Source organism: Equus caballus, chromosome 16 (genome assembly GCF_041296265.1).
Source record: "Equus caballus isolate H_3958 breed thoroughbred chromosome 16, TB-T2T, whole genome shotgun sequence".
Classification (NCBI taxonomy): Eukaryota; Metazoa; Chordata; class Mammalia; order Perissodactyla; family Equidae; genus Equus; species Equus caballus.
This window is the reverse complement of record NC_091699.1, coordinates 17,775,389-17,799,622: the sequence shown is the minus strand read 5'-3', so window position 1 is coordinate 17,799,622 and position 24,234 is coordinate 17,775,389. Positions and strand designations below refer to the sequence as shown.

The 24,234-nt window shown below is 60.2% G+C and overlaps 1 protein-coding gene across 15 annotated transcripts in view; it reads right to left on the bottom strand.

Moving 5' to 3' along the window:
- The window catches only part of ATP2B2 (ATPase plasma membrane Ca2+ transporting 2), a 351,445-nt gene that overhangs the window by 155,876 nt on the left and 171,335 nt on the right, over positions 1 to 24,234 (bottom strand). For 3 of the 15 annotated variants that reach the window (XM_023619743.2, XM_070236864.1, XM_070236863.1), the window contains exon 1: positions 10,175 to 10,432. The exons of the other annotated variants lie outside the window; for them this stretch is intronic. The gene's annotated coding sequence lies outside the window, so the exon portion shown is untranslated. Of the gene's footprint in view, positions 1 to 10,174; positions 10,433 to 24,234 lie in introns of those variants that run through there. 15 annotated transcript variants of the gene reach the window in all.

Below are 24,234 nucleotides of genomic sequence, written 5' to 3'. Positions count from 1 at the left end.
CCCCGCGCCGCCTGCCAGCCCCACGCGTCCATCAGTGAGAGTAGGCCGGAGCTGGGTGCTCCTCCAGGACCAGGTCGCCTACCGGTTAGCGATGCCATTGCGGCCGTGAGGGGAAAGGGCCGTGCGCGTGGAGCGCCCAGCGCGGAGGTGCCGGTTCACGCCAGCTGCTGGCATCGTCCAGGCCACCTTGAAGGCTGTGGGGGCTCGGGCGACCGCCATGCGAAGGCTCGGGGGCCACTTTTCAGCCCCAGCATGTGCATCGTTTTTAGCAGCTGCAGTCCCACGGCAGAGGTCTACTCGAGTTCAGAGAGAATCCCGGGAGAAGCTTCTGGAGGTCCGGAGGTGGGCACGGCAGACGCAGGCTTCTGAGAGGACAGAGAAACAGCCCTGGGCCCCAGCGCACAGCCAAGCTTAATTCTATTCCCACCGCCTGAGCACGGGGGCGGCCAAGGCCGTGGACGCCTCCCTGTACCAGCTCCTTTTATAGATGGGGAAACTGAGGCACTGTGCGATCCAAAGTCTGTGGCTGGTGAGGCCAAGTCTCGGGCACAGAAGTCACTCGTGGTCCAGCCCCCGGCTGGGCGTCTGCCATCAGCCACCACCTCCTATCCGGGCGGCCTGGTCTCCCCAGGGAGAGCTGTTTCCCGACCAGATTCATCCCTGGGCTCGGCTCAGAGCCCAGCACACGGCCCGCACACACCGAGTACTCGGCCGATATTGGTTTTATTGATTTACATTCTCTCCTCTCTTCAAGATCCTCTGTGCTTGGAAACCCGAAATTGGCTGGGGGTGGGGTGGGGAGAAGGGCCTCATTTTAATCTGAAGTGAGTCACGTAAGTTGATAAATTTAGAAGTGGCCTCAAGAGCTCTTAAGCTCCTGCCTTCAGATAGTTGCTAGGAAGAGACCAGCTCTCAGCAGCCTTTGCACGGCAGACGCACAAGACAGCGGGGACACCATCGGCGCCCCACCTGGGTCCCCTCCCCAGCCTGCAGCGTACCCCAGCTGCGGCTGCTGGAGCCCCCAGCTGCCCCCTTGTCTGCAGAGTCGCCCTGGGGCGAGCGGGAGCTGCCCCTGTCTCAAGCTTGCTCCCACGGCCCCCCACCTACGATCCACGGGCATGTGCATCCCACACGTGGTCAGAGCTCCTCCCCTCCACCCCGTCCCCTCCCTGAGACCTGACTATCAGCAACGCCCGGGCAATTCTGAATCGCAGACATTTAACGTTCCGGGGGCTCCATCTGGCCCCAAAGTCCTTGTTTCAAAGATGGGCAACTGGTGACCAGAGAAGGACTGTGGCGGGTCCAAGGTCACTCGGAGTGTCTGTGAAGGCCGGGCCGCACCCAGGTCTCGGCCACCTCGCCCCCCGCCCCTAATCCATTCTGCGGCCCACATGCTGCCTGGCGGCTGGACCAGCTGGCCAGCGGGGGCTTCTGCTCTCTCCGGAGGGGAGTCCTGCTGTGTCAACTCTGCAGCAGCCACGGGGAAGGCACCTGGAGGCCATAAGCGCTGGCTGGAGGCTTGTGGGACGGGCAGGCTCTGCCGCCCTGGGGCCCGGCCCGGCTCAGCCCTTCCCCTGGGCTGCGGTGGACAGCAGACACGTGGGGGGAGAAGGAAACCACCTCTGATGAAAGCCCCGACTCGTGGATGCTGATCTGGCTGCGGCTTCTTCTAGAAACCCTCCCTCCCCTGACAAGAACCCCACTCTCCCCATAAGAAGCGAGAGTCCTGGAACCACGTGGGCAAAGAGGCAACACCGGGCCGGCGCCTGGACGCTGGGGTCTGGTTCCCGCTCTGGGAAGAGCCAGCTGTGCGACCTTGGGCAAACCAACGTGCAGCCGGAGCCACAGCTGCCTGTGTGTACGACGAGGGCAGTCTGCATTGTTATGATTTTGTTGGGCCCCGTCTATTTCAGCTACCATTTATTGAACTAGAAGAGACTCATTAGAAGTTCATCAAATAATAACTGCCCACACTTCTGCCAAGCATGGCCCTAAGCACTTCAATTTTTTTAAATTCTCACAGCAATCCTACGAATTGGATATTTCGTTATCCCCATTTTATAGAGGGTGGGACTAAGGCACAGAGAAGTTAAGAAACTTGCACAAAGTCACACAGCAAGGAAGTGGTGGAGTGGGGATTGGAATCTCAGAGTCTGTGCTTTAGACTCCTCCCTGCACTACCGTCTTTGCTGTTTGTTTTGAGCTGCCATTTATTAAGCACCTACTGCATACAGGTCCTCTGCCGGGCACGTGATACACACATACGCTTGCTGACTTCTCACAACAACTCTGAGAGGTGGGTCTTCTCACGCCCCAGGTTTTAGAAGAGGAAACAAAGGCTCGTGTGAGGTGCACACAGCGCCCCAGGTCCCACCGTGACTGAGCGGGGGAGGCTGCTGGGGGACTGGCCTGTCCCCCAGCCTGGTGGCCCTGCTCTAAGTCCTGTAAAGGTGTTATCTTATTTACCACATCTCACCAAATCGACGATGCGTCCATTGCCAGGATGCACCGCTGATTTACGTCCACTTGACAAAGAAAAAGGCGTGCAGTTCTCCCGTGACGGGCCACCAGCTGCCACAGGCGCCCTAGCTCAGAGACGCAGAAACGTGCGTCTGGGGATCCACACAGCTCTGCGTTCCCCACAGCCACCCTACAGGGAGGCACTGAGACCATCCCCATTTTACAGCTGCGGGAACCAAGCTGAGGACACACAGCCGGTCAGCGCGCAGGCCTCGGATCTGACGCTGGGCCAGCCTCGGTCCTGAACCCGCCGTGCTGTGTCACTGCCATGTCAACCCAGGGGCATGTGTGTCCCGCCCGCGGGCACAGATCAGATGCTGAGGAGACTCAGTCAGCCGGACGGAGCCCGGCACCCCCTTCTCTGGACGAGCTCGCAGCCCTCACCTGCTGCAGAGGCCGCAGGCAGCTGGGGACACTCCCACACGGCTTCCGAGGATCGCCCCCCAGCTCTGCTCCCCGTGACAGCTCAGCTCCCCGGGCCACCCCGAGCCGAGGCTGCGGCCCAGAGGCAGGGCTTCACAGGAGCCAGGTCTCCGGGCCGCAGACACGGCCCAGCGGAGCAGCCCCATTCAGCGTGAGAAGGCCCCTGCTCTGCAGAAAACTGCCCTCGGGGTGCCAGCCCCCGAGGCCTGCTTCCACCCTTCGATGCTAAATAGTTTGGACCCCAAGCCGGGTCATCCATTCATGGCTGCCTCCAACCCCACGCTCCACTGCAGCACGACTTCTCTGGGTCTTGACAAAAACTGAATTTCCCCCCCACCTCCACCCACTGTCGGACTAGGATTTGCCCCTTCTGAGGACATCTTTAAGGAAGCCCTCTGGGGCCTTTCCCCAGCAGCAGGACAGAAGCTCCGCATACCCTGAATGTCTGGCAGGACTGAGCCACTGTTTGTGACTGTTTTCTATCCATCACATTATACACAATCTTGTGAGGCAGGTCCCTCCAACCCCACTTGACATATGAGGATGCTGAGCTCAGAGAGGCAAAGCTACTCGCTCAAGGTCACACAGCAGTAAACACTGGCACTAGGATTTAAATTCAAGTTGCTCTGATGGCGCAGAGGAGGCCCTGTTAACACCAATCTCCGGACAAGCCAAGCCAAGCGCTTCCTTCGCGTTACTCCACCAAACCCTCCCACGACAAACAAGAGTATAACAATATTATTACCCCCATTCTACAGATGGGAAAACATCCTCTGAGCCTTCAACCAGACTGTAACCCCAGGCCAGGCACTTTGCCTGAACTCCACCTGCCTCTCCCAACACCCGGGAAGGTGGGGGCCAGTGTGACCCCATTTTCCAAGACGTAAACTCAGGTGAGGTCACTAGTTCAACCACATGAGCTACTTAATGGTCGAGCCACTTAGGATGTGGCTCGGAACAAGCAATCACCCTCCCACACATTAAATGAAAAAGTATTTGTAAAGTGCTCGAGAACACATTTCAGCTCTTAGGAACAGCCATCCTGATGCACATTTTAGGACTTGGCAGTCACCCTACAGGGTCGGTGCTGCTGTCCCCATTCTGCAGACGAGGACACCGAGGTTCAGAGAGTATGTGGCTGAGGTAAGAACGGACCGTGGCCTCTCAGCGGCACTGGTCCCTGGGGCCAGCGGGGGTCCCTCACACCCCGAGCTCCCCTGCCTGCCTCCAGCTCTTCTCTCTGGGGCCCAGCAGCCTCACAGCCCCAGCTCACACGGGCTGTTCGCCCCCCTCGGGTTCCTGGCTCTGGGCAGCCCCCAGACAGCTCTCAGAAGATGAAAAGGAGAAAGAGCACCAGAGACCTGGGTTCGAATCCCAGCCCTGCCCCCACCTGCTGCGCGACTTGGGCACATCCTTAAGCCTTGGTTTCTTTACCTGTGAAATGAGTGGCAGTGAGGAAGAAACGAGACACTGTGCAAAGGACTCATCGACACACTTAGTGGTCAGAGGGGGTTGAAAGTGTCCCCCCCAATCCATGTCCACTTGGAACCTCAGAACGTGACCTGACCTGGAAATGGGGTCTTTGCTGGTGTGTTTAAAGATCTCGAGATGAAACCATCCTGGATGGAGGGTGGGCGCTGTATCCAGTGGCCGGTGGCCTTACCAGAAGAGAGGACGAGGGGAGACACAGTAAGAAGGTGATGAGGACATGGAAGCAGAAGTCCGAGGGACGCGGCCACAGGCCGGAGATCAAGGCAACCACCAGGAGCTCAGAAGGGGCAGGGCCTCTGGGGGAGCCACCCTGGACACCTCCATCTCAGACTTGCAGCCTCCATTTCTGTTGTTTTGAGCTGCCCAGCCTGTGGTCCTTTGTCAGGGCGGCCACACGAGACGGAGCCAGTGGCTCTAACTGCTCCCACGGCTGTTAACACCTGATGCTTGCAGGGCGCAGACCCCTTACCCTGAGGCCGGCTGGCAGGAGAACCCGCCTGCACCGAGGAACGAGGCGGGCAGGGGCACGGGGCCTCTTCCAAGGGGAGAGCATGAGGCCAGAGGGCTGACACGACAGGGGCAAGTTCACCCGTCAGGGGCCGGGCTGGGCCGAGCCTCAGACCAAGGCCTCCTCCCCAGGCCCGGGGGCCCCCCCGAAGCCTCAGGGACGCCAGCCCTGGCCCCCTGCCCGCCCCCCGTCGGGCCTGCCCTGTGTCCTCCCAGCCCTCTGACCTCTGAAGTTTTCTGGGTCGTGTGCACTGAGTCTAAGGTCTTACACACACTGCCCCCTCTGTCGCAGGCTCCCCCTGGAGACCAGGGTGAGGCCCTCAGCACACGGCCCGGCACATGGCGGGTCCTCGGGAGGCCAACAGCGTCCTTAGTGTCACCTGTCTTACTGTCGTCACACCGCAGCCCTGTGAGGTGGGTAGCTGGCAGCACGCCCCACTCTGCAGATCAAACACCAAGGGCGGAAGAGGCGATGGGGGCACCGACTCAGGACTCCTCGCAGCAGCACAGGCTCTGAACTTGCCCCCGCCTCAACCCAGACTGATGCTCAGGCTCGAGAACTTCCACTCCCTGAGCCCGGCAGAGGGGCCGCGCCCTGAGCCCAGCCCTCTGGGCCACTGCTTCTCCCGCCACCTCTCACCCGCCTGGGAGGCGAGTTCTGTTACTACAGTCGTCCCTCTGCGTCCATGGGGACGGCTTCCAGGACCCCCTCGGACACCCCAATCCGCGGATGCTTGAGTCCCTCAGTAGGCACTTCCTGTCCATGGTTCTGCATCCCTGGGTGCAGAGGGCCGACTGTACCTACTACACAGATGGGCCGGCTGAGGCTCCGCCCCACTGCCCCGAAGGCCAGGGCCTTGCCCTCTTCCCTATCTATTACCAGCTCTGCATGAAGGGTACAGCCAGACATCCCCTTGTCTCTGTCCAGGGGGCCTTCTCCCTAAATATTTTCTTGTTTGAGGTTCCCACTGGGAGGGAGAAATGAATTCCTGCGGGTTCAACGTTCGGGTCTTGGAGAGCGGCACGGGGGCGGGGGTGGCCAGGGTCCCACGCTGCACTGTGGGCTCCAGGCGGGGCTGGGGGAGGGAGCCTGTCCGCCCCCTACAATGTGTGTGCACGTGGCACCCAGCACCTGTGCCCCACCCAGCTCCACTGCAGCCCCTCGGGAGGTAAGGGAGGCAGAGAGGAGCCACGCCCTGCACCTCAGGGTCCCCCGTGGCCCTCCACCTCGACTCTGCACCTACTATGAGCCAGCTGCTGCACCGCGTCGTTTCACACCTTCCCAACAGCCCTGCTTTCGTCCCCCCTCTTAAAGAAGGGAGACCAAAGTCCACAGGAGAGAAGCCATGTCCCCCAGGGCCACAGGGCTGGGAGAGGTGTCACCAGGATGCGACCCCAGGGCCGCCGCCTCTCCCTGGAGCACCCTCCCAGCCACACGGCTGAGAAGACAGTTCATTTTGGATTTCAAGGTTGACTGGCCTCTGGAATAGCCTGATTCAGCTGTGCAGGGTGAAGCCTGGGGCTGGGGGCGCTGAGGGGTCTGGGGGGCTAGAGATCTGAGCTTCAGTCACGTGCTGCCACCAACTTGCCAAGAGACCTCAGTTTCCCCAGATGTGGCAGGAGCCCAGGTGACCCCCAGCTCTGAGAGCCTGTGGGCTCCCCAAGCACCCCCACTCTCAACAACCTCGGCTCCCTGGGGTGCCCAGAGCTACAGAGTTGAGAATGCTGGGGCACCTGTGAAGACGCAGCCCCCAGGACCTCCGGAATCCTTGCGGGGGACGCAGGGATCTGCCCCCCACCAGGTGGTTTTTTAGGTCCATTAATGCTCGAGGCCCTCCAGCCTCGAGACTTCCCTTCCTTGCTTCCCCTTCTGACCTTGGCCAATGGCAGCAGCAAGGCACTCAGCTACTCTGGTTCCAGGCCCTGACGCCAGTGACACCTCCCTGCACAGCCCTCCACAGTGCCCAAGGCTCTCAGACCGCTGCGGGCCAAGGCAGGGCAGGGTCAGGCAGGCCCTGGTCACAGACGAGGAGCCTGAGGTGCAGAGACAAAGCGACTTGTCCAAGGTCACCCAGCTGGTCACAGCCAGTCAGGAGCAGAGGCTGGCCTTGTGCCTTCATCCTTTCAAGTTGGACTCTAACATTTGGGAAAACCAGGGCTCCAAACAGGCCCCCTGCTGCTTTGTGCCCGAGAGCTCAGAGAGGTTGGCAAGATCCCCCACTCTGCAGACAGCACAGTGTGACCTTGGACAAGTCCCTTTCCCTGGCTGGGCCTCAGTTTCCCTCTTATAAATGGGCCCAGGTTCCCAGGCCAGGCAAACACAGAGTGCACACATCTGCTTTGGCTTTGTTGGTGCCATCAGTTCCACAGTGCAAAGGGGGCAGAGCAATCAGGCTGCCTGGGACAGGGCCGAACCTGCCTTCACCCACAGGAGCCTCTGGACTCTTTCTTGGAGCCTTGCTCAAAATCGCAAGTTCTTGGCCTATTAGTTCCCAAGAAGTTAGCACCTCAAACTGGAACTGGCCTCAGACAGGAGGGGAGGGAAGGGAGGGTCTAAGAGGGCAGCCAGGGGGATTGATGGCTTGCCTTCCACCCCATCTCTGCCATGTTTCAGCTGTGTGACCTTGGGTGAGTGTCTTCACTTCTCTGTGCAGCTTCCTCATCTGTGGCATGGTAATAACAAGGCTGTGGGAGCCCCCACTGTAGCGATGTGTGCAGAGCAATTAGTTCAGCGAATGCTAGCTGGGTTATTATTATTCACCCAAGTGCCGCGACCCATACTTGTGCTGGGTGGGAAGAAAGGGAGCGGGGGCAGGAGGAGAACGAGGGAGGGGGTCAGCATTTCAGTCCTCCCACAGCATAAGCCACAGGCAGCTTTTCTGACCTCTGGTCTGGAGAGGACTTTGGGAGATGCTGGAGGGAACCCGGTTCCCAGCTCTCAGAGACCCCACACCAGCGTGTCGGTCTCCTGGTGCCAGAGAAGGGGGTCGGCGGGGCCAGTGCGAGCTCCTGGTAGTCTGGGCCATGGGCAGCAGCCATGCCCCTAACCCCTCCTCTGTCTCTTTCCCAACGCTGGGCAGCCTTTTCTGCAGAACATCAGTAACCCAAGATGGCCCTTCCCTCGGGCCTGTGTGGGGCTGTGGCAGCCACTCGGGAGCCAGTGTCCCTCTGTCCTCATGGGCAGTCCCCTGAGGGGCAAGCCTCTCCCCGGTGCCCACACAGACACCTTTAGTCTCACAGAGGATGCCCAGAAGCTCAGGGGCAGGTGTGTGCACGCAGCATCCGCAGAGGTGCTGCATCTCGGTGCCCAGGCCATCTCTGTAGGTGTGCAACCCACATTCACCTGTGGGCACATTCCAGCGTGCCATGTGCCTGCCAATGCACCGACAGGCATGCAAATGGCATTCAGGACACCACGTGTGTGCTTGTCACTTTCACATCAGGGCCAGCCCTCACATGTGCACATGCCACATTTGTGGCTACTGCAGGGCACCACGTGCAGGCCAATTCACCCATGTGCAGCCTACTGCATTCCTACGTTAGTGCTTCATGCATGTGTGGGCATGCTGCATTCACAGGTGTGTGTGCGTGTGTGTGTGCATGCTGCACTCGTGTGCATGCTGCATTTTGCAGGTGAGTGGGTGGTATGCAGGGATGTGAGCTGTATTTACATGTGCTGGGGTGTATCTGTATTTGTACGTGTATTTACACGTGCCGTATTTACATGTGCAGGTGAGTGGGTGGTATGCAGGGATGTGAGCTGTATTTACATGTGCTGGGGTGTATCTGAGGGCACGGGCACTCTGTATGTGTGTGTATGATTTGAACATATACGACGCACTACTGTGTGGACTATAGTTGTGTGTGTGCATCTGTGCAAATCTGTGGACACGTATATGCCCAGATACAAATGGGACTGGGTGTACGAAGGTGGCTAAATAACATGGGCCATCGGCATCTTTCCTGGACTCCCCCTGCAGGCTGCCCCCCGAGCAGCAGCCCCTCCCTGCCGCTGCCCCTTCAAGGAAGTTAAGAGGCGGAGGCCCCCCGTGGCCTGTGCCCGGAGCCCCCTCCTACTGCACACGTCAAAGGAGAATTTCTCCGGATAGCGCTCGCCGCTCCTGGAAATGCCCCGCGCGTCAGCTCTGCCTCCTGCCAGCGGTCTGGAAAGCAGTGCAGGCGGGAGCTGAGCCCCTTCTGCGCCGGGTGAGGGGTGTGCAGCCTCACACCAGGACCTTCTGCTGGCCGAGCTGGCTTGCCCATTTACCCTTCTGAAGGTCGCACCAGGCCGGACCTCTGCGTGGGGGCCCAAGACCCCCAGGCCCCTTGCCTGACTGAGGCAGGCCAGCTGCAGAGACCCCTCCCCACACAACCCCGGTGAGCAGAGGACAGCCGTGCTGTGGAATGGCCACTTGGCTAGAAAGGGGCAGGTGCCCGCAGCAGCCCACCCTCGGGGAGTCCGGAGGCCCCCTGCTGGACTCCCCAGCCCTGACCCTTCAGGGGGCAGAGAGGAGCCCAGGTGCCTGAGCAGAGCAGCCAGAGGCCACCAGGCCGGCCGAGGACCAGGGCTTCCGGGCAGAAAGTGCCAACTCCACCACCGGCGTGACTGCTGCAAAATGGCCCGGCCATCCCATTCCTGTCCGGCTCCTGGCCATCCAGGGGACCCAGGCACCCGGCCCTGCCGCCACACACCCTGGCTGGCCTGACCTGGTGTGTCCCGGCACACTGAAGCCCACCCTGCCAAGGGGACCCTCCGTGGGGGTAGCTTTCCTGGGACCCTGGCCAGGGCGGGCAGGGGGCACCCTCTGGTTCTCTGCATTTCCACGGGACGCGCTCAGCGGGAAGAGAACACTGCCCCCTCCCACCGACTGGCTGGCCCTTGCGTAACGTCCATCGGGGGCATTTGCTGTCCAGAGACTGCCGGAATCTACCTGAGACCCCGGCATCGGCCTGTCCGAGGCCCCCCGCCCGTGTCCCCAGCACCCAGCCCCCCCTCCCCAGCGCACGGACCCTCACACTAGCGGCTCCCTCGGCGGCCGGCGGCTCCCAACGCAGCCTCAGCTGCCGCCAGATAAACAAGCCCCGCTCCCACCCCTCCACGCCGCCACCTCCATCAGCACTGAAAAACCCCAACGAAATGAAACAAAATAAAATGGGTGAGGGAGGCAGGGGAGAGCGGAGTGGGGCGCTTTTTATTTTTTATTTTCTCATGCTGGGGGATGCCGGTACTTACTTGGCTACGAAAATCACCACCAATCGGGCACGGGTTCCAGGCGGGCAGCCCCGGAATCGCGGTGCGGCAGCTGGCGCCGCGGCTGAGCCCAGCCAGCGTGCCGGTCCCTCTGCAGACTGTACCATCCTGCGAGCAGGTTGGGGGGGCGGGGGGCGGGGGCGCCGCGCCGGCTTCTAGGAGAGCATCTCGCCGGCGAAACGCGGTCTCGGGGGAGGCAGCGGCCGCCCCTGCCCCTGCACCGCCGCGCCCGGGGGAGGGGCCGGGACGAGGGAGGGGCGCGGGGAGGGCCGTTCTGCTGCGGGGCCCGGGCGCGGGGAGGGAGGGGCGGCGGGTGCGTGGACCGAACCACCACGGTGTTGTTTGCGGTTTTAATCCCTCCCGTGGGATCAGGAGGAACTGAAGCTGGCAGAGTCCCAGGAATATGCCTGCTCCCCCGAAGTAGGAGGGAATGTCAAGGGCACGGTGAGGGTAGACTTGGGCCCGCCAGAAGGGAGGGGGTCCCGCGAATGGTGGGGGCTGGGGTGACAGCGGAGAGGGGAGGGTTCTGCTCAAATGGTCCTAAGTGGTCCCCTACTTTCCGGGGGACTTGTTCCGCTGGGAAGGGGCTCTAGTGCCCCCTTCTATTGTTCAGGACACCCCCAGACCTGGGGGGCAAAGTTCACGTGGGGGGAGCAACGGACTCAACACACACTAAACACATCTGTGGCTGCAGGGCCAGCAGAGCAGAGCCGGCAGTGAGCCTCTTGCCGCCATCTAAACACTCCCCCTGCAGCCCCACCTCCCGGCCGGGGTGCGCCCTGTCTGCCTGGGGGCCTCAGGTCTGGCAGAAGACCCCCTCCAGGGGTCATTTCTCTGCTCGCAGGGGCCCACTGGCAGGGGTGTCTGCATATATCTTGTGCACCCACATAATCTGCAGGGACATCTGTGGTGAGTTGGGGACTATCGATGCACAGGGGACCCCAGAGACCCCCAAGGAGGGGTCTGCAGGAATAGAATCCCCCAGCCAGGTGCCCACTTCTTCCTGCCTCACCTGCGGCAAACTTGCTGTCCCTTTAAATCCACACTGGTGGGAGGACAGCCCTGGGAGCAAGGTTAGGAGGTCCCAGTGGGCAGAGGGGCTTCGGAAGCCTCCCTTCCACTGCCCCGCCCCCTCCAGAGGGGAACCCTGCTTGGGAGCAGGGCACTGACGTGGAAGGACCTTCAGGACCAGCATCTCAGTGTGGAGGGGGCATGTGTGGGTTGAGGGGCAGGGCTGGGGGTTGCCCCAGGAAGCAGCTCTCTTTCCCCCGCCCCCACCCCCTGCCCACTTCTGAGCTGCCCGGCTGAGTGTCCCAAGCTGCCGCTCCATCCCTGGGCTGGCACAGAATATCAATTTGTCTCGTTAAGCTGAAAGTCTGCACTGCACCAAAATCAGAACCCGGCCGGGCAGAGGGGCGGCGGGAAGCCGGGAGCTGGGAGCACGGGCGGCTGGGCCCCTGCCAGCAGGGCCACGCTGACACCCCCTTGCTCTTCATCCCCCCCCAGCCCTCCCAGAGGGTTCCATTCTGCCCCTGGGCCAAGGAGAGTGGCCCCAGTGCAGGGAGGATGCTGAGAAGCTAAGGATGCTGAGCGCCCGGTGGGCCTAGGCTCCATTGGGGCAGGCCGGGAAGGTGCCCAGTGGGGTTCCCACAGAGCAGCCCCGGGGCCCCTCCCAGAGAGGCTCTTGTCCCCCACCAACTGCCCGGGACAAGGAGCTTCCACACTGGCCCCTTCTTGGGGGTGCAGATCTGGGGACTCCGGGGCCACCTCCAGGCAGACTTCTAAGTCAGCCCTCACCTCAGGGCTGGGCCAGGCCAGGAGTCCCTGCTCCTCCAGGGGCTAGAGGCAGCCTCTGCCCCCCACGGGGCCAAGTAAAAGTGTCCTGAGAAGGCTGGGGTGAGGGTGGGCTGGAGAGGGCAGAGGCCGAAAGGCCCAATGCCACTCACGTCTGGTCCAAGCAAAGGTGTCAGTGTCAGGAATCCTGCCATCATTACCGCGACATCAATGGGGGCAGACCACTTTCTCTGGTTACAAAACAAACGGCCACACAAGGGGCCGGTTATGAGCCTCCATTTCAACAATAATAATCCCTTCCGTGTCCAGCACCCTTTACGGTTGGTAGAGGCCACCTGCAAACCAGTGAGTCTCTTGACCCTCACAGCTACCGCAGGCAGCACCCTAGTTACAGACAAGGAAGCTCGTGGGGTTCAGATGCACCAGGTGCCAGGACAAGGGCCTCACCCGGGAGGGGGGACGCCAGACCTGTGACCGAGGCCTGGGCACTCCCAGCCTAGGGTGCCCTGCATGTGAAGGCCAGCATGGCGTGGGCCGTCTGGGAGCCCTCCCTACTTGTCCTCTTGAAGTCCTGAGTCCCACCTGCTCACCGCCCTGTCTGAGGCGGGCTGAGCCTTCACCCACAGCCAGCGAACTCTCGGGAGCTCATGGGTTTTGGTTCCCCGAATCTCAGACTAGAACTGGCGCCTGGCTACGCTCCCATCTCCTTGGCCTTCCAGGCCTTATGTCCTTCAGCCCCTGCGTCTACACCCCAGTTACAGGATACCCTCTAACCTCGGAGGTGGCCCAAATGTTGACTAGCATAGTTGTAAAGTTTTTCCTTACTCAAGGCCCATGAACTTCTATTCATCCTTTAAAGTCCATCTCAAATGCCCCTTCCTCTGACAGTCCTTCCTGATTCCACCAACAGAATTCATTCATGCCTCTGTCCTGCCTCTGAGCACAGAACACTGTGATGGTCTACACCTCTGTCCTCCTCACTGGGCTGTGACCACATCGGTGAGGTCTCTGGCGTCCCAGCTCCCAGCATGTGGTAGGCGTCATCGTAAAGCCTTGAATGAATCTGCTGCTGTGTGATTTCGAGTCATCAAATGCCGGAACAAGAAGGACCCTCAAGGACTCCTGTCTGACTCTCCCATTTTATAGTTGAGCAAACTGAGGCCTCAAGAAAAGGATGGCTTGCCCAAGGTCATCCTGGGGGGTAGAATTTGGCCACAGACGTCTGTCCCCTGTCCTGCCCCCTGTGCCTCCCCTTCTTGCAGCAGATGCACCTGGGCATCTGGCCTGTCTTTCCAGGATGTGTCGGGGGGCAGGGGATACTGGATAGGCAGTGGTGTTGTGAAATCAGACAAACAATGGTGCTAGTGTCGCAACTCCAGGAAGGTTGGAAGCAGCAGGTCAGGGTCACCCACAGGGAAGAGGGGGAAAGGGGCAGGAGGCCGGCCGGGAGGATTACTGAGAGCTGCTGCCTCCAGCGTGGTTTGGCTTATGGTGGACATGGACTGAGGGGCGGGGCAGAAGGTGTGAGAAATGGGTAGGGGGAGAGCCAGCTCAGTCTGCTTTTCAAACGGGGTTTAGTTGGCCAAACCACGTTTCTCCCTTGGGGACAGGCCCTGTCCCGTGGGGGCGTGGAGAGGGCCACTCTGCCTAGGGATGGGGTGGGAGCTCGGTCCAGTCTGACGGAGGCAATTTGCATAAGGGAGACAGATGAGGTGGGTCCAGACAGGTCTGAGGAGACAGAACTGAGTGCACCCAGAGGCCAGACATGGGCCCTGCCGCTTCCCCTCTTGAGGGAACACGAATGAGGGCTATACCCGCCCTCGCCTTGCCCAGCTCACGGCAGGGGTCCTGGGGCAGCTATTGCCACAAGGAGCTGCTGGCTGGGCCCCTCAGGGGACGAGGAACCATCTCCCAAGGCCCCCCACATCCTCGTCTTGTCTGCCCTCCAGAGATCACCCTCAGAGAGACTGGGCTGCTTCCCATGTTACAGAAGAGGAAATTGAGGCCCGGAGACCTGAAGCGCCTTCCTTGGGAGTTCCAGAGCGAGCGAGAGCAAGAGCCAAGAATGGGACGCAGGCCCGCGCCTCAAGCTCTGGGCCCTTCGCTCTGTCCCTGCCTGGAGCTACCCAGGTTCCAGGCGCAGGACTCAGGCTTTCTCATTCCATGACTTCGAGGGGCCATGGCGTTTGCGTGCGGGGGACCCTGTGGCCGGCTCGTCTCAGGTCTCCCCTCCAGTCACGCTGGGGCCCTACCCCCACTCCCACCAAGGTCCACAATTCCCTCAGCCGACCGATCTCAGGCTGAGGTTTTGTGGCCAGAGAGACAGACATGGGTTCAAATCTCCACTCCTTCATTTACCGGCTGTGTGACCTTGGGAAAACGCCTCGACCTCCCTGAGTCCCAGGTCTCTCATCTGCAAAATGGAGACGACAATACCTACTTGGCCGGGCTCCAGCTAACAGAGAATGGCAGCTGTCACTAGTAGACAAAACACAGAGGGTCAGAATCGCCAGAAGGCCCCTGGGAAACGCGGTGGGGAGGGGGTTTCTTCCAGCCCTCAGTCTACTGGGGTGTGACGGTTCTCAGATAGGGGGGCTGGGCGGGGCTGGCCTCCGGGACCCTGACAGGCCCAAGCAGCCCTGCTGAGACTCGAACCCAGGTCTCAGTTCCCGGCTCCTCCCACTGGTTCTTGCTCCCCCTGCGAGGAGGGTGCAGGCCTGGCTTCTGGCTAAATCCAGCCGCTATCACATCAGCATCCTATCGTGTATCTCATGTGATGTGAGCTTCGCAAAGTCCCGGGACGTAGGTCTTGTTTTTATCCCCGTCTCACAGAGAAGGAAACCGAGGTACAGACAGGGGAAACTGTGCTGCCCAAGGTCATAGAGTGAGTAGGGGAGCCAGGAGGCTCCACCCCGAGCCCAGGGACCCTGTGGGAGGTGGGTGTGAACCTGGGTCCAGGGAGCCACCAGGCTGTGAATTCCCTACAGTTGTGGTATGTCCTCTCAGCCACGCAGGGAGAAAACCTCAGCCGGACGCCCACCCCAGCCGTCCAGAGGGTCGGGCTGACCTTCCGCCTCTCCTCCAGGCCAGAGGCCAGGAACAGGGGTCAGTTAGGGAGCTGGCGCTTGCCCTCCCAGAAGAACAGAGCCTGGGGACCAAGAGCTCCTCTGGAAGGACTCCTAGGAGAGCCTGCCTTTCCCAGGCCTGGGAAACATGGCCTCAACCACGCCACTCTCGGGTTCGAACCGCATGTTAATGCATGCACACACATACATGCACTCACACGCTCACACACACACACAAGTGCATGCCTCAGTGTCTTTGCATGCACCATACATTCTGCCGGGGATGACTTCCCTCCCCACTTCTTTGCCTGGAGAACTCCTACTCATCCTTCAACGCTCAGCTTCAGCAACCCCTCTATGAAGCCTTCCTTGATTTCACCTTCATCATCCCCATCCCCCAAGAAGAGTTGGTTGTAATTAACCTTTGCATATGCGTCTGTCTCATCCATCAGGATAGGGGAGTCCATGCAGAGAGAGATAGGGTCCCATTTGCCTGTTAGATCCCCAGCACTGGGCACACAGCCTCAATCAATATTGATTGAACTGATAAGTGCAGGTTTATTGAATGAAAAAGCAATTCCCCTGGTGGTTTTGAACTGGTATTTGCATCTCTCTGTGGCTCTGGAAATATTCTCTAGACTCTCTGGGAGGTCCTGGTGTAGGAGTTGCTATTTCCTGAGCCTGTCAGTGCCTGGGGCTCCCTCTGCATGCCCAGCTTGGGAAGGAGAGGTGAGGACCCCAGCTTCAGTCAGACATCCCTGTCCAGAGATGTCGCAGCTGGGACTGGGATGCCTGAGCTCAGGGCGGGACTCAAGGTGAGCTGAGCACCAAGGGAGGAGCCCCCATCCCCAAACGTTCCCTCCAGCTACCTAGGTCTGACATTTCACCATTAGTGATTCATTTCTTTGGATTATTCAGTCAGCAAATATTTATTCAGCTCTCACTGAATGAGGCACTGTGCTGGGGTCCCTAGTTAACACGTATGTGTGTGTTTTCACTCCTGCTGGAAGGCTGACTCCCTGGAGGAAGAAGGGAGGTAAACTGAGGCAGTGGGGATGATGAATCCAGGAACGCTAGAAGAGGGAAGGGAGTCTGTCATTTGCCGAGCGCCTTCTACATGCCAGGGACCTAACACATGAGCTGTCATTTACTCCTCTCTACTACTCCTGGTGAATTTGGTGTTACCAGTCCTCAACTTAGAGGTGAAGAACAAGCCCAGAGAGGGTGAGTGGCTTGCTCAGGGGCACACAGCTGTGTGGCACAGAACCAAGCATTCACACCTAGCACTGTCTGCCCTGCAGCCTGCCATCTCTCTAGATGTCCCCCTTCTGAGGAGGCCGAGGGGACCCAGCAGGGAAAGAGGGTCCCCAGAGAGGACAGGAGCAGAGGGGTGACCACTGAGAATGCCGCAAGGGGAGAGGCCCGCCCGCTGACTGGCAGGAAGGCCGGACACGCTGGGGCTGTAACAGGGAGAGGTCAGAGACCAGAGTGTGGCCGCGCTGGGAGTCTGCATGTGGCCGGGCTGGGCCGGAGGCCGCCGGGCCGTGTCAGCTGTCTCGGCCAAGCGCCTCCCTGTGTGCCAATGCACACGTCTGTGTCTGGCACAGACCCTGCTGTGTGCAGAGCCTCACTCCCACTTTACTGATGAGGAAACTGAGGTCTGCGGGTGGAGGTGATGAGCCAGGATCGCACAGCTGCAGTCAGAATGAGAACTCAGATCTTTCCTGGAGGGCTCCCAGAGGCGCGTGGGGCTGTGGGCTCATCCCTTACAGGGTTCCAAGCAGCCGGGGCTCCCAGAGGAACAGAAGCCCTTGGCCGGTGGCTCAAGCCCGTCCCCCGGGACGCAAAGGGGCTCATCTGCCTCAGTCTCCACTGCACCCAAAGGTGGCAAGGGAGTGGGGGTGGGTGCAAAGGGCTCAGGAGCTGGAGCCCCATGGACCAGCTCAAACCCCTCCCCTGACGGCGGCGTGACTCTGGGCAAGGCCCTCAGTCCCTCTGGCCTCAGGCTCCTCACCTGTGTGACAGGTGTGTTGCCACCTGCTGCTCGCTCCTCTGTCTGCTCGTGTCCCACAGATGTCCGTGGACACCGACTACATGTCGGGCTCTGAGCTGGGTGCTGGGGAAACAGCTGTGGGCAGCGAAGCCCAGGGACCTGCCCTCTCGAGGGCTTAGAGACAGACGTGAAATGACCCACAGACCACGCAGATGTACAACAGGGGGTGAGCTCCAGTGCAGGGGCCACGAGCACCGGCAGCCGGAGGGCCGACCGTCTCTGGTGGGAGTGGAAGCGGGAGGGGCAGAAGCTTCCCTGGGTGGGTGGAGACTTGGGGGGGTCCTGAAGGCTGAGCAGGAGGCACTGGGTAAAAGAAGGGGAAAGGAATGGCATGTGAAAAGGCCCTGGGGCCAGAAAGAGCTTAGCAGCTCTCAAGGAATTGAAAGGCGCCTGGATGACTAGACTAGACGGGAAGAGAGTGGGCAAGGGGAAGAGGGGGCGGGGGCCTTGTGGACCGAGTTACAGATCTCTGTCCTTATCCGGGGAATAGGAGGAACCTTAGAAGGGTGTCAAGAATTAAATGGGATGAGGAACATAAAGCCCTGGGCGACAGCCTACCCCGTGATGGACTTCCACAATGGCCTTAGGCAGCCCCACCACAGTACCCTTGCACTTTCCACAGGTAACACATTCATTCAACAAACTATGACTGGGGCAGACTGAGCTGGGGACATGTTGGCAAGCAGGAAAGTGGTCCTACTTGCACAGAGCCTCGGCCGGGAGGATAAGAGCATCCAGGAGACATTTCTGGAGTCCCATATATGCTGGGAGCTGAGGGGAGCCACCTGCCAGAAGGGTAAACTGAGGCTAGGAGAAGTGAAGAGGCCCCTATACCCCAGGGTCATGGGTGATTGTGATGAGAGCTGTAGGCTCAGGGCTCTCAGTCCAGTGCTCCCTTCAGGGCCCTAGGCTGCCCCTAACGGTCGCCCCGCCTGAGAGCTGCTGGGCAGAAGTGATGACATGACTCAAATTACAAATGGTGGTACTGAGAGGTGCGTTGATGGAACAACGACCACATGCCAGGTGCTGTTTGCGCCCAGAACTTCACATGTTTGGCTCATTTAATTCCTTTCCTTTAAGGTAGTTTGATTATCATCCTCATTTTACAGACGATAAAACTGAGGCACAGAGAGGTCATGTAACTTGCCCAAGGAACTCAGACATCTTCTTCACTAGCCTGGTCTGGCGAATGCAAGCCTTGATGGCCTCCGAGTTCGTCCCCACAGGGGCGTCCCACTTTCTCCCCACAGGGAGTTCCCTTTGGGATCTGCCTGCGGAGCTGGGTTATGTGGACTCATGGCTCACGGGGCTGGGAGGCACGGCCGTGCCCCTCCATTAGCCCTACCCTTCCATTTTACAGACGGGGAGCCTGAGGCCCAGAGAGGGGCAGCCACCTGCCTTGGACACACCGCAGCAAGCCAGGGCTGGGAGGCAAATGCTGGTTCCAGGGCAGCCCTTTAACCCTACAAGAAACCCGCCTGTCACCTTGTGGGGCCACCTCGCTCAGAACCCATCTTCATCAGATGTGGCTCCGAACAGCCTCTGTCCAGGCGCCACAGCCGCCGTCCGGGGAGACCCCACAGCAGTGGGGACTCCAGGCCTGGGGGGCCTCTCTGCCGCCCTCAGTTGGGGGGCTGCCCCCGAGGCTGCGCTGACTCTCTCCCCACAAGGTCACCGACAGGCCGCCCCAGGGTGTGGGCTGAGCACTGGACCAGGAGGCGGCCGAGGTGGGACTGAGTGCCGTGGGCCAGGGGGGCGCCCTGCCATCTGGAGTCCGGCCTCCTCTCCTGCAGCCGCCCTGCCCTGCCCGCCGCACGAGCAACCTCTACAAGGAGACACAAGGAGGAAACGGAGGGGCTTGACAAGCTGTAGGTGGCCTCTCAGACACAAGGGGCAGTTTCTTTCCGGGGCACACAGCAGAGCAGAGCAGAGTGGGGCCCCAGGGTCAAAGAACCCCAGCTCTGCTGCTTACGCTTGGGTGGCCCTGAGCTGATCAGTTTTCCCACCTGTGAAGTGGGAATAACACCTGCGATTCCGAGAGGTTTGGGAGGCACGAATGAGCGGCCAGCACTTTCAAGTTGTAGGAAATCTGGTCTTTGGTTTCAGACACAATGAGACGGCATCTGAAGATATCATTGGCTCAAAGTGGTGCTCCTGCTCTGTGGGGGCTGTCCCCAACCTCTCACGACCTCCCCCGGCATGGGCACCATCTCCTCTTGGGCTCTCAGCTGCCAGCTGCACAGAGGGACCCACCCATGAATCACCTGAAAACCCCACCCCACCTCAGGTCCCAGAACCACCCTGGCTGGGGGCCAGGTGCTGTATGGCTGGGGCGTGGGCTCTGAACTCACCCACATCTGGGTTCAAATCCAGGCTCCATCACTCACTGGCTGTGTGACCTTGGGCAAGTCACTTCCCCTCTCTGAGCCTCCATTTCTTCGTCAGTGAGATAGAGCTAATGTCTACCTCAGAGGATTATACTGGGAATTAACTGAGATACAGCGCGTAAAATATTCTGTCTGTCCTGTGTTACGTGCACAATTAACAGTAGCTTAAAATGACCCACAAGCCCCTCCTGTCTTGCCTGAAGCGAGCAGGACACAAATATCCTCTCCTGGCTGGCTTGTGTGGTGGCAGTCTTGCCCAGTGACGTCCCAGGGCGGCTTGTACTGGCTCGTGAGAGCTAACTGTGTCCTGGCGATCTCAGCCTGCCCGGGTGGGAGCACGCACAGCCCGGAAACCGGTAAACCCTCCAAGGCAGGGCAGCCCCTCCCGCAGAGCCGTCAGTAAACGCTCACCCGCACACCACGGAGCCCGGGGCAGGATGTCACCCTGCGGCCTGGATGCACCGCCTCACGTGTCTCGGGACCCCACCCCGGCTTTCCCTCCACCTGCCCCGCTGCCCTCGCCCATCCCAGCACCGTAACCAGCTCTCGGGGTTCCTCTCTCCCCCTCCCGCCACCCCAACCACGGGGCCAGCTGAGGATCACCGCCCTGTCCAATGGGATTTCAGTGTCAGATGAGGTGACCCAGGTGTGGCGCTGCCCTAGAAAGCGTTGGGCACTTATCCTCTCTCTCTCTCTCTCTGCCCCAGTGCCTCTCCCGTGGCCGCGCCCTTGCCAGTCCCCCTCCCGGCAGCCCCCAGCACCCCAGCCACCACCTTCTCGCTCAAACTCGCATCCGGAAGGTTCCACAGCACCAACGCCCCCACCTCTGATCTTCCCACGTCCACCTCTTCTCTGGCCCTGTTAGGCCTGCAGGCAGCCAGCGGACTGTCGCACTTGGAGACAGGTGGCCCCAAGGGGGTCCTGGTCCTTCCTCCCTGTGTGGCACCGGACAAGCTACTTGGCCTCTCGGAGACTCCACAACAAGGACGGTGACATATATCGGGCTCTCGTCAAGGGTCAGCACCAGGCCATTGGCTTTACTGGCCCATCTCAGTCCTTATTTCCTCATCTGCAGGATGGGGACAACACAAGTGCCCCCCAGGGAACGGCGCGGCGATCCCAGCAATAGCATCAGTGAGTTGGCTCGCGGACTGCAGAGCGCCGTGCGAACGCTGTGGTTCTACTCGAAAGGGCAAGCCTTGTTTAGATCTATGATTTTTAGATGTGCTTTTAAAAACAAAGCCACAGCCCCGGGCACGTTATTTATAGCCGGCTCCCATACAGGTTTCTATCGTTCCTCGTCGGCTGGGCTACGGTAACAACAAAGGTCACGGCTGCTCTTGCCTCTCGGAGCGACCTGCAAAGAGGGCGGCTTTCCAGTCACGCCTCGCCAGATGGGCGCCCGCCCGCCCCGCAGCGCTGGGATTCTGGGACTCCTCTCCAGGTCTCGCTGGCCTTGCGGAGGAGGGGAGGGGAGGAGCTTGGGGGGCCCGCAGGGTCTCCTGGGCAGGTGAGTCCTCTTCCCCAGCCCGGGGAGGGAGGTGGTGGTGGGACAACCACAGATTGAAGGGTGGGATTCTGGCCGTGGCTCCGTGAGTGTGGGCCTCAGTTTCCCCATATTCAAAAGGAGAGGAGCAGAGTAAGTAGGCATGGAGAACTTCCTGCCCGTCCTAAATGCAAAGATGCTCTTTTCTCATTTCCATGTCCTCCACTGTGCACCACTGCGGACGAACGCCCGTGGTCCCTGATAATGACAATCACGCTGACGATGCGAATAATCAGAGCCAACGTCTGTGTGCTGATGCCACGCCCGGTGCTGGGCTAAGGAGGCCTTAGGTGGAGTGAACCCACTGACTCCACACACCACCCTTGGGGAAGGAAACGCCGTGCCCATCTGACAGGCGAGGAAGGGATGGAGCCCGAGGGTGAGGCTGCACCCAGGCCGTCTTGTACTGGCGGTGATGGCGGCCTCCAGCAGTGTCTGCCTCCCAGACGCGTGCTGGGCACCAGGGACCAAGCCGGGCACAGCAGGTGGGAGGGCAGACACACCCAGGGCTTGCTTTTCCAATCTCGGAGGGAGCGATGGTCGCAGTGTGGAGAGGCTCACATAGTGCGGGGAGTGGCGGTGGGTGGATGAGGGCCTGGGGCAGCCCGGAGGAGGATGCCTCCATCGGGCCTGTGGAGGCTCCAGTGGGGAGCTCACTGCACCCGTTCCCTGCCCGTCGAAGCGGGGAGGGGAAGGCGACCCAGGTGTGGGCACAGCCAGAGTGGAGGCAGGAGGTGCCAAGTGCCCGGGATATTTGGGGAATGGCTGGCTGCAGGGGGGGTGGTGGGAGTCGCGGAAGGCGACCGGAGCCCCGCGGCAAGGAGGCCAGTATTTCGCCTGTGGGCCGGGAGCCCCAGACCTCACGCACGCTGTTTGCCAGTCCCACGCGTGCTGCATATCCTTCACATTCTTCCTTAAATCAGCTCCCTTTTAAAACACTTGCACACCTACTTGGTATTATCTTGAGCACCCAGAGCCACGAGATCATGGATTTGCTTTGCCAGTAGTATTTTTCTCCTAACACATTAAAATAAGTGCACAGGAATGAAAATAGAAAGGATGCGCTTGTTCCCACCCCAGAACGGACCCAGGTCTGCCCTGCGGGAACCGCCGATGTGGCCTCGGCCAAGGGTGGGTTTTGGGGAGCTGCTCTGATCTGGGTTACAGAAGGATTTCTCCGTGATTACAAGAGGCAGGGGAGGCATTCCTGGGGCCTGCTGCCGCCCCCAGGACAAGGGCTGGGGCACCAGAGTGACCCAGCTGAGCACCGTCCGTCACCCTCCTCCTCGGCACAGCTCTCCGGCTTCAACTGAGCCCGGGGAGCTCACTCCTGGATACCTTCCTTTCCCAGCCCAGAGCCGCTGCGGCCGTTCTGACCTCAATGACTAGCACACATTCCTGGCCTAGTTAGCAAGCCCCTCGTCTCTCATATTTATAGCCACCTCCCGACTCCACCGCACCTCCGAGGGAGGCCTGGCCCTGCCTTCGCCGCCCCGCGCTGCCCCGGCCCCACTTGTCCCCACAGGCGCTGTCGGTCCTCCTCTGAGAGAGGGGGGTGGAGCAGGGGACTTCACCCCGGTGACCACGGCCATTGGCTTCTCCTCCTGAACCCCGTCCATAAAATGGGAGCCAGCGTGCGGCCATGCTGGGCTGCGGAGAGTCCGTGAGATCCTGGTTCTGAAACACGAGTCATGACTAGCGCTTGGGGAGCCCCAGCTGTGCGCCAGGCCCTGATCTAAGCACTTGGCACACAAACTCATTTAATCCTTACAACAATTTTATGAAGGATGTACTATTGTTATCAGGCCATTTTGCAGAGGAAGAAAGTGAGGCACAGAAAAATTAGGTAACTTGCCCAAGGTCACACAGCCAGCTGGGATTCAAACCAGACTCCAGAATCTACATACCAAGCACTGAGCTGAACTTGGCGCAGAGTGTGTCCTCAGCCACTCAGTGGATCCACCCCCATTTGGTCCCTGCCTTTGGGGTCTCCGTAGTCAGCTGAGCATGTCATCTGCTGTCTGCAATCAAGTGGCTGGGGTGGGAGCGAATACTGAAGGCCATGCGCTGGTCTCGGGCATCAGCCCCTTCGAGGAAGTCAGAGAGGACTCGGCTAATGAGGGAACAGAGCAGGGAGGGGCCGAGAGTCACAGTGGGACTTGCATCAAGGCGCCCCTCTTTACCGAGGGGAATGCTGAGGCCCAGAGAGAGGAAGAGCAGGCCGTGGCGGGGAGCCCTTGGCTCCCCCCGCCCCCCACCCATCTCTGACTTCTCTGGCCCTCGCATCTCAAAGGGGAAGACATGGAATAGACATATTCATGTAAAGCCTTTAGGGACGCAGCCACCCTGTCCCGTGAATGTGCACGGCTACATTCGGGGACTCCTAGAGGGACAAGAGAACCGACACCATTTGCCGTGTACTCTGCACAAAGCACTGGGCCAGGCTTTTTGCAGTCACTTATTCATTCAACAAACTCGGTCCGGCACTTGCTCCACGCTGGCTGCTTTATATGTTCTCTCATTTAATTCTCAGCAACTCTGCGAGGAAGGCACTATCATCACCAGATGAGGAAACTGAGGCCCAAAGAGGCAGAGACCCCTGCTGAGGGGACTCACCCAGGAGGGGCAGGCCTGCGACTGAAGGCCGGAGTTTTGCTCACGTCACACGACTGCTGGTGGAGGATGTGGGGGCGTCGGCACGGTGGGGTCTCGAAGGAGCACCCGCCCCCTGCTTTGTCTCCTCACCCTCCTTTCTCGAGCTGCACAGGCCTGGCTGTACCCCAGTCTTTCTGGCCCCCAATCTGATCCCACACGGTCCCCCTGTCCCGTCTGGCTGCTCTTCCTAAAATCAGCCCTAAGATGGAAAACCCTGTCCTCAAGCACGAACGAGGCTCCGAGCTGTGGCTCCAGGATGCTGCAGCGGAAAACAGGTGTCGGGCTGCTCGTCCTCAGCCAGAAAATGGATGGCCGACCCCGATTTAATTAGCTTTTCCTTGCAATGACTTAGGGAAGCCTGTAATTAGCTCAGGGGCCCCGAGGGAGCGGCGGGTGTGGGAGCCACACGGGAGCCGGCGGTGAGGGGTGGGTGGGTGCGTGGGGCTGGATTAAGCGCAGACTCCCGCTCTTGCCAGGTATGGAGGCTGGGTGAACCTCTTGCTGCCCACGGAGGGGGGTTGGAGAGAAATCCTATATGAGCG